The sequence below is a fragment of the Colobus angolensis genome, unplaced genomic scaffold, assembly GCF_000951035.1.
Source record: "Colobus angolensis palliatus isolate OR3802 unplaced genomic scaffold, Cang.pa_1.0 Scaffold11, whole genome shotgun sequence".
NCBI lineage: Eukaryota > Metazoa > Chordata > Mammalia > Primates > Cercopithecidae > Colobus > Colobus angolensis.
The window spans coordinates 10,789,392-10,799,842 of NW_012112030.1; the positions used below are offsets into that span (position 1 = coordinate 10,789,392).

The 10,451-nt window shown below is 40.1% G+C and overlaps 1 protein-coding gene across 1 annotated transcript in view; it reads left to right on the plus strand.

Moving 5' to 3' along the window:
* Positions 1 to 6,486: 6,486 nt before the first annotated feature.
* The window catches only part of PDE6H (phosphodiesterase 6H, cGMP-specific, cone, gamma), a 14,101-nt gene continuing 10,136 nt past the window's right edge, over positions 6,487 to 10,451 (plus strand). Inside the window, exon 1 of the mRNA XM_011955676.1 lies at positions 6,487 to 6,516. The gene's annotated coding sequence lies outside the window, so the exon portion shown is untranslated. The remainder of the gene's footprint in view (positions 6,517 to 10,451) is intronic.

The window sequence follows — 10,451 nt, forward strand, 5'->3', positions numbered from 1 at the left end:
ACTCGGGAGGCTGAGGCAGGAGAATGGCGTAAACCTGGGAGGCGGAGCTTGCAGTGAGCTGAGATCCGGCCACTGCACTCCAGCCTGGGCGACAGAGCCAGACTCCGTCTCAAAAAAAAAAAAAAAAAAAGAATATTATGTGGCCGGGTGCGGTGGCTCAAACCTGTAATCCCAGCACTTTGGGAGGCCGAGATGGGCGGATCACGAGGTCAGGAGATCGAGACCATCCTGGCTAACAGGGTGAAACCCCATCTCTACTAAAAAATACAAAAAACTAGCCGGGCGAGGTGGCGGGCGCCTGTAGTCCCAGCTACTCGGGAGACTGAGGCAGGAGAATGGCGTGAACCTGGGAGGCGGAGCTTGCAGGGAGCTGAGATAGCGCCACTGCACTCCAGCCTGGGCGACAGAGCCAGACTCCGTCTCAAAAAAAAAAGAAAAGAAAAGAAAAAAAAAAAAAAGAATATTATGTGAACGGAATCACACATACACTTGTAATTGGCTTTTTTCCTTTAGCATAATTTCCTTAAGGTTCATACCAGTTGCTGTAGGTGTCAGTAAGTTCATCTCTTTGTACGGCTGCGCAGTGTTTTCATGGTATAAATGTACCACAGTTTGTGTAACTATTCACTCATTATAGGAAATTTGGATAGTTTCCAGTTTGGGGCTGGTATGAACAAAGCTGCTATAAACACTTGAGAACACAAGTTTTCACTTCCCTGGACAAACACCCAAAAGTGCAATTGCTAGGTTGCATGGTAAATCCATGTTTCCTTTTACGAAAACTGGCCAAATGGTTTTCCATAGTGGCTGCCACATTTTACACTCCCACTCACAATGCACAAGTGATCCATCTTCTCCTATATCTGTGCAATCATTTAGTGTTATACTATTTTTTTTTAGTCATTATCATAGGTGTGTGGTGATTTCTCATTTTGGTTTTAATTTGCATTTCCCTAATGGATGATTACGGTGAATATCTTTTTGTGTGCTTGTAATCTACATATCCTCGTCAGTGAAATGCTTACACATGTTTCTTGTTCATTTTCTAATTGAACTGGTTGCCTTTTTAATCTCGAGGTTTGAGAGTTCTTTACATTTTTGAGGTACAAATCCCTTGTTGGGTATGGGATTTTCAAACACTGTCTTCTAATTTGTAATTTGTCTTTCAATTCCCTCATCAGAGTTTCTCACAGAGCAAATATTTTTAATTTTAATCAGGTCAAATTTATCAATTTTTACTATTATAGATTGTGTTTTCACTGGCAAATGTAAGAACTTTTCACTTAGTCCAAGGGCCTGGAGATTTTGTCTCATATTTTTAAATTAAAGTTTCATAGTTTTACATTTTATATTTTAGTCTGTGATTCATTTGAATTAATTTCTGTATTAGGTGTGAAGTTTTTGGGGTGCATAATATGTGAGGTTTAAGATTCTTCCTCTCCTCCTCCTCCTCTTGATTCATGGGTATCCGTAGACAAAATGTCTATGCTTTCCAGCACCATTTGTTGAACAGACCATCCCTCTCCCATTGAATTGCTTTTGTCCATTTTGTCAGAAATTAATTGGGCATATTTGTGTAGGTTTATATCTGGGTTTTCTACTCTGTTTCATTGATCTGTAGGTTTTCATAGCTTTTTAATGAGAATCCTATTCTCATAGAATTCCTAGTTTGCTGAGAGTTTTTTTTTTATCATTAATAGGTTTTGGATTTTGTTAATCATATTTTCATCAATTGATATGATCATATGATTTTCTTCTTTAGCTTAATATAATGGATTATGTTGATTAATTTTTGAATATTTAATAAGCCTTGTAAGCTGGAATAAATCCCACTTGACCCTAGTGTATTACTTTTATACATTGCTGTATTTAATTTGATAATATTTTGTTAAGAATTTTTGCATCTAAATTTATGAGCCATACTGGTCTGTAATTTCCTTTTTAATTGTCTTTGTCTGGTTTTGATGTCATGGTAAAATAGTTCTCATGAAATCAGTTGGGAAGTGTTTCCTCTTATCTGTTTTCTGTAAAAGAATATTGTGTTTTTAATTCGTAAGTCTTTTCCAAGATTAATGTTTTTCTGGAGAATCAAACCTAGGGTATTTAGGGAAAGAGGGGCCAGGCTTGTACATTCCTTTTTCATGTCCAGTGTGTTCCCCTCTGGAGTCCACTATGCATTAGTCAGAGTGGAAAGTTCAGTCTAGGGGATTCCAAATGTGGAGGAAATGTGACTTTAATGTGTCTTCCCACTCACTGGTATTTTAAGAAGCACTAAAGAAAGATTAGAGATTAGCACTTGTATAAGCAGCTAAAGGACAGCTAAATTTTTAATTACTTTCTAATTACTTAGCACCTGCAAACAAACGCATCGAGTTGTGTATCTACCACTATAATCAGGATTCCAAATAATTCCATCACTGCTCATAAAATTTCTCGAATTTTCTCTTGGAGTCAACTTCTCCACTCAATCACAGTCCCTAGCAACCAGTGATCTATTCTCCAACCCTATAGTTTAGGCTTGCCAGAATGTAACAAATGAAGTCAAACAGTATACTGCCTTTTGACTGTGGATTTTTGCATTTAGCAAAATGTTTCTGTGATTTATTTATGTTATTGAATGTATCAATATTGAGGTTCCCATTAGCTTTATTTCTTGCTTCTGTGAAAGCTTAGAGTGTTCAACACACCAAAGTTCTTTTGGAGGAATTCCTTTGAGATTGGTCATTTTGCTTATAGTCATATAGCCTGATTACCTGGTTGATAAGATGAGAGATAAACTGACCAGAAATCAGCCCTCACTAGACTAGCCAATGAACTATGAAGGTATCTGGTAAAACTGCTCCGTCCAACAGACGCAGTGTGTGTTGGTTGTTGCTTGCCCAGCCTACACCAATCCCCTGAGAGTCAGTAGGAGTCAGAGTAGTAGATACAGGAAGAGCAGCCACTTCAAACAGGGAACAGTGGATGAATCCCTGATCCAAGATGATGACCAGACCCTTAGAACCTCATAGTACCTTGAACAATGTTTCATTCTCCACCAAGCCTTGCTGAAGGTGGTTGAGTTTATCTTCCATTTTTCTTTTTCTTCCATTTTTCTTTTCAGATAGTCTAAAATTCTTCCTTTTATCATTTATTTTTTGTTTCAAAAATTTTCCTTAGTCATCCTTTTAGAGTAGGTCTTCTGATTATAGATTCTCTTAGTCTTCCTTTGTCTGAAGATGTCATTAATTTCCCCTTATTCTGAATGATAAATTCACATGACATAGAAGTCAGGGTTGACAGTTCTTTTTCTCAGGACATGAAAAATGTACCATATCCTTCTAGTCCCCCTGATTTCTAATGGGAAATCTGCTGTCAATTGAGTTATTTTTCTTACAGATAAGGTGCTGTTTCTCTTTCACTGCTTTCTAATTTTTTTCTTTGTCTTTAGTTTTCTGAAGTTTAGCTGTGGTGTATTTTGGTGTAGATTTCTTTGAGTTTATCCCATTGGGGTTTTCCACCTTCTTGATGTTATACAATCATGTCCTGCCCTACATTTGGAAAATTTTTAGCCATTATTTCTTCAAGTACTTTTTAAGCTTCACCTCTTTTCTCCTTTCCTTCTGAGATGCTGATGACATAAATATTAGGTCCTTTAGTCTCTCAGATCTGTGAGATTCTATTCATTTTTTTTGTGGGGGGTGGGTTTATTTTCTGTCTTTTGTTCAGATTGGGTAATTTCTATTGTTCTATCTTCAAGTTCACTGATTCTTTCCTCTTTATTCTCCATTCTGTTTTTGAACCCATCCATTGAGTTTTTTATGTTGGTTATTCTATTTTTCAGCTCTAAGATCTTTATTTCATGCTTTTTTACATGCTGTGTTATGTCTGAATGGAGGTGAAATTTCCCACTTGGGCTTCTTTGGTACCACTCTGGTAGGGAGAAGAAGGTGGCCTTGTTATGACTGGTTGGAGGTGAAAGCCCAAGATCCCAATGTGGCTTTCTCTGATGCTACTCAGCTAGGGTGGGAGAAAGTCACCCCGCTGTAGCTGAATCTAGATGAAAGTCTTGGCTCTCCACTCAGCTTTTGCTGAGTCATGTCATGTTTTTTTCCATGGTATTTGACTGGAGTAGGGTGGTTTTTGTTTAAATGTTTTCTGTCTTGCTAGTTTGCTACTCTCCTGGTCACTTGTCTAGAGAAAACAGGCTTTTGGGGAGGTTTTTTGTTTTTTCACTCCTCTTGGTGCTTTTGGGTTACTGTCTTTTCCTGCATCTACATCAGGATATACAAAACAAAAAGAAAATTCAAGAAACTTACTGCCATATTGTTCCTTGAATCTAAAGCCTCTATTTGTTTTTTCTTCTCTCAAATATTTTGAAATATTCCATGTTTCTTTCATATATTATATCCAGGATTTTTAGCTGTACTTAGCAAGAGGCATAAGAGAATATGTGTCTACTTTACTTGGTCCAAAACAAGAAGGAACATAGATTTTTAAGATTGTAGAGTAATTTAAGAATTTTCTAATTCTAAACCCCTGAGAACCATATTAGAGTGGCTTTAGGAGAATTTTTCAAACTATACACCTAGACTTTCTCCACACCCCTAACCTCTCACTCTTCTCTCTCCTGGATTTTCTTTGGAGGAAGAAGACTTACGGCACAACCACCCCCATATTCAACATTGAGAATCGCAGGATTATCTTTCTCAAGTGTACTGGGATGGAAAAAAATTGAGGACCCTGACATTCTAAATCATTCATTTTACATATGAGGAAACTGAAACTCAGAGAGGTGACAGTTTTTCCATATAGCAGATAAATGGCAAACCCAAGCCTGCATATGGGTCTAGTACAGTACTTTTCAAACATTAATATGCAAACACATTACCTTGGACCTTGCTAAAATGTGGATTCTGATTCAGTAAGTATGGAGCAGGGCTGAGATCCTGCATTTTTAACAAGTGCACAGATGGTGTTGCTGCTGCTGCACTTTGAGTAACAACATTCTAGAACATTCACTCAGCTTATGGCACTTTCCACTGTCCTTAAAATTTGTATTTTTTCATCAAGAAAATTGAGAATACGTAAAAGTTTGACAGATAAGCATCTAAACATTCACCTGCCTGGTATGTAACAGTAAAGGAAGATGTGAATGATAATGGAGATACAGAGGAGGGAGTAGAAGGACCCATCCAGAGACCAAACACTTTCCTGGCTTTGCAAGGTATTCGTTGCCTTCAAAACTCAGAGGAATCTTGGTAAAGACCATGGGAGAGCATATGAATGACTCTCGAGCTGTTTAGTTGCTCATGTAATCTGCTTGGGGCTGCAGGTTAAGAATCTCTCCCTGTCTAGAAAGGATAAATCGACCTTCTCTCTCTATAATGTTACGGAGTGTAATTCTCTTACAGGTAACAACTGGGGAAGGAACACTGAAATTCACTGGTAAGGCATGGAAGCAACCAGCAAACAGACATCTTGGTCCATGTCTGCTTTGATATAGTATAGTATAAAGACAATGAAATATACAAGGTGTTTCCAAACTTGGGCCCTGTTCCTGGCTCCACTATTAATTTTATTTGCAGCCTTGAATACATCACTTAATCTTTCTATGATAAATTTATCAAAATAACTTACTGATAACTAGCATATGGGTTGAGAGCTATTTAGTATTAATTAATTATCAATTAAGTGATACCAATTAATTATTAATTAACACTTAATTATTAATCTATTAATAATTAATACTAGTGGATCAATATAATAGGAAGACCGAGTCAAGGAGTCTCAGTAAATTGGATTGTTCCCCAGACCCTACACCCTGAAACATTTAGGTACGAAAGATCTGGCAATTGATTCTCAAATAAGTGTCCTCAGTTAACAATTCCTAGCTGTCATATGGGCCCTTTCTCTGTCAGATATCACTGAATTTGATATCACTTTTGACTCTGAGGTTCCAGCTCTCTGAGGAAATACACACAGTACCAGTTAGGGAGAGATACTGTGTGTTTCCCAATGTCACTGCCCGCATGTTCAATGTCCCCACTATAGCAGGGGGCACTGTGGCTCCCTCTCTTCTCTCCAGTTACCCAGAGCCCCATAAGAATTATGTCACTGTGTATATGTGTGGGTGTGATGTGCACATCGGTGTGTGTTTGTCAGGGAAAGGGAAGAAATGGGAGTAGTAAAAACTAAAGGTGAGAATAAAAAAAACAAGATATTGAATCACAAACTGAAATTTACCCTTGGATATCAACACTTTTTGTGTTTTTGTGAATACAATACCTGTTTATTGACTAGAGTGAACCTAAGTCAGTTTTGAAAGGGCCTCTAATTATCAGAAAACTCCTAAGCCTGTCCCAGCCTCACCCCGTGTTCTTCTAACTTCTTTGCACCTGGGTTGCTCTTCTGAGCTTATGACGGTGAGATTAGGCAGCATGAGGGTATTACAGAGAGATAAGTCAGGATGCAAAGATCCTTTCGTCTTTTGCAAAGAAGGCAGCGGGGCAGCTGATAGGAACAACATTCAGCTCCGTGAGTATTTCTGAACTTCTGGTGAATTTGAGCAGAGTAATTGAAGGGCTTTGTGGGGTTGATTGGGCTCCAAAAGAAAAATTGGAGAAGAAAACATGTTGGACCTGTGGGCCTGGGCTGTGGCTGTGGATGAAAATGGGAAAGAACATGAAGGAGATACACTCAGACCTTCTTGTTATGCCATGGGACAAGCAAATAAGTGAAACTTGACTATTACAAGGTCACTGCAAAACTTGATTACTGAATTCATTTAGAAGGAGCCCAATAGTGACCTCCCTGTTTGCAGCTTCATAGTAAACAGTATTGTGATGACGGAGGGATCTGTGGCACTAAATAACCACAGAGAAAACATTCTTTACTCCAAGGATGTGCTCGCAAACTTGGCCCAGGCACTGGTAGGCTGGTGTGAGTGTGAGGAAAAGGAGAAGGGGAGCTGAGAGTGAGCGTGAGAATGACCGCAGGGCAGTGCAGGTGGCTGAGCCTTCTCCCTTTGAGGTCAAAGTGTTTGTTTGTTCCATTCTGAAGCAGGGTGTGGGTTGGATTTTTGGTAATTTTTTTTTATGGCTTTGGTTTGGGTCTTGCTTTGCTTTTCAAATTATTGATTTTCTCTGCCTCAGCAAGACCCTGGGTGATATTTATTGGCTCAACCCCAACAGTACTTCCCTTCCTAGCTCCTTCCAGCCTCTCCCTTAGTCCACCAACAATGGACTTGTCTATTTGTCTATATCTTTGCTGAGAAACAGAGAATTGGAAGAGTCAGGTGGTAACAGCAGCATCAGAGAGACTGTCTCAGGAGCCTTCTAAAACTGCTTTTCAGAGGAGCATCCCCTGTCACTATATACAGCTGGGCTTTGCTGTATAAAGCAACACAAGACAACTTTTTGCTTTATACAAATCTTTAATTTTGTTAATATGACCCTAACCCCAGTCCCCTACAAAAGTATGCCTTGAAATATTACTTTGCCGCATCCACTTATTTCTGCAGAGAAACAGTTTGTAATCTTCAAAAGGGGAAGGGCTAACATTGCTTTAAAAACGGGAAAATGTTCTGCCTCACAAAAGAATAAATTGCTTGATGCTTTTGGAGGAAAAAATGTGAAACTTCTTTCAGCTAAAATCAAGTCTCATAATACAGTTACTCAGCTCCAGATGCCCTTGGAATTTCTAGAAAAGTGTGGTCAGGATGAGGTTAGCCTTTGGTGATGTTTATGGGCAACAGGACTGGCTTCCAATGCAGGGAAAGGTCAGAGGTGTTCTACCCTTCCTAAAGGTTTTGCAGAGAGAATTGGAGGGTAAATCTATGACAGAAACTGCATAGGGATTAGTCGACTGTTCTGGTTACCTAGTGCAAATCCTGAGCACCATTAGGATCAAGGGATTAACCTGGCAACTGTTATGTAACTCTTTCTGAGAAGGCTTCTTTCATATAATGCATCAAACTCTGACATGAACACTGTCTAAGCCTAGAGGTGTAACTTCAAAATTACGTAAACATGTAGAAGAAACCTGCAAGAAAAAAGGGGATGTATCATCAGGGGAATATGGATGTCACATGTGATTTTTAAAGTCTTTGGGGTTGCTGTTAGGGGTCTCAAAGGAATTCAAGGAAAGCTTCTTAAGACAGAATTTTAAGACCAGAAATAAGTTAACAGTTGGGGTGTTGGAAGGAAGCAGAGGATTACCCAGCAAGGGCAGAAGACAATTGCCCCTCTGGTGTATGGCAAGGGCTCTTTAGCAGTTGGCCCAGAGGAAGGAGGTGCAGAGTCCGGGTGAGCAGGTGTCATACCCACAGATTTGTTTGCATGGCTTTCTTTTCTCTCACAAGGTCTAGCGTATGTTTGCTCTTTTTTAACACTTTGTACCACTCTACTTATATTGTCTTCCTAAAATTTCCCCATAACCCTAAAAGGAAGGTATGATTTGATTCATTTTATAGATGGAGTAAGACCCAAGAGGATTATGAAATTTCTCCTAAGTCACATAGCCAGTTCTGTGGAGTAGGAACTTAAAACTATATCAATTTGATTCTAAAGAGTGTACTCTCTACCATGTTACCATCAAAGGGCAATGTGACCAATGAGGGTCACTTTAGGCCTTTACATCATAGAACTCTGGATCCAAAATAATTGGATCTTATTAGGGCTGTCAGATAAAATGGAGGATGCCAGTTAAATTTGAGTTCCAGAGAAAAATGACTTTCTAAAGTATAAATATGTACCATGAAACAGCTGAGATATACTTTACTAAAAAATATTATTTCTGGCCGAGCGCGGTGGCTCAAGCCTGTAATCCCAGCACTTTGGGAGGCCGAGACGGGCGGATCACGAGGTCAGGAGATCGAGACCATCCTGGCTAACACGGTGAAACCCCGTCTCTACTAAAAAAATACAAAAAACTAGCCGGGTGAGGTGGCGGGCGCCTGTAGTCCCAGCTACTCGGGAGGCTGAGGCAGGAGAATGGTGTAAACCCAGGAGGCGGAGCTTGCAGTGAGCTGAGATCCGGCCACTGCACTCCAGCCTGGGTGACAGAGCAAGACTCCGTCTCAAAAAAGAAAAAAAATTATTTCTTTGAAATTCAAATTGAGCTGGATGCCTTGTATTTTTTTATTTTTTATTTTTTTGCTGAATCTGGCACTTCTGACCCTAATAGGTTCTTCAGATGAGAGAAAAGAAACTTTGATTTCTTCTACCTTGAAAATCCTGGGCAGTTCAAACACCTTGATCTGAGAGCTGCCCTCTGTGACTCTGGCAGAGCTGGGATGTGACAGTTACTGGTGGTCCACTCTGAGCACAGCGCTGATCTTGGCTGCTCACCAGCGATTCCCAGGGTCCCAACCACACTTGGGACAAGCACAAAGTTTGCCTGTCGACCAGGGGTAGAGAGGGCCCACAGAATGGGAACTGAATTTAGTGAGCAGAGGAACTGGCAGTGCATTTCCTAAAGCCTGAAAGCTAATGAGTTCTTTGTGCTCTGATGGAGAAATTAAAGGGTCAGGACCTCATGACCTAAGGTTTACAGTATTTGTTCAGTTTCTTTCTTTTTCTTTTTTTTTCCTTTTCTTGAGACAGAGTCTTGCCCCGTCGCCCAGGCTGGAGTGCAGTGGTGCGATCTCGGCTCACTGCAAGCTCTGCCTCCTGGGTTCATGCCATTCTCCTGCCTCAGCCTCCCGAGTAGCTGGGACTACAGACGCCCACTACCACGCTCGGCTAATTTTTTGTGTTTTTAGTAGAGACGGGTTTTCACTGTGTTAGCCAGGATGGTCTCAATCTCCTGACCTCGTGATCTGCCTGCCTTGGCCTCCCAAAGTCCTGGGATTACAGGCGTGAACCACTGCGCCTGGCCTGTTCAATTTCTAGATTAATTTATTAACTCATTTGACAAATATAATATATATGGCATAATTACTATACACCATGCACTGTTGTAGGTTCTGAGACTGGAAGGGCAGCCTCATGAAGCTAGTCCAGTAGGGGACAACGGAAGGAATCACAGCATGAGCAGGTGGTCCAGGGTCCTGGCCAATCTCACCATCCCTGCTACTGGCTAGGATAATAATTTACTAATAATCAGAATTTAAATAAGAGATAAATCTTGGAGGTGAGGATAATAATTGCAACCCAACTTTGAAAGAAATAAGAAAACAGTATGAACTGGAAGTTATAAAATATGAGGTTTGAGGGATATGCAGTGTGGCCAGTAAAGACAGTCATTGTTAGCATGAGCCAAAGACTGTCGGGGAGGTCTGCAGTTAACAATAACTGCAGGTTACATGCCTGTAAACCTAGCACTTTGGAAGGCTGAGGCGGGAGGATCAGTTGAGCCCAGGAGTTTGAGGCTATAGTGAGCTATGATTGCAATTTCACCACTGCACTACAGCCTGGCTGATGGAGCAAGAACTTGTCTCTCTTAAAAAAAAAAAAAAAAAAAAAAAAAAA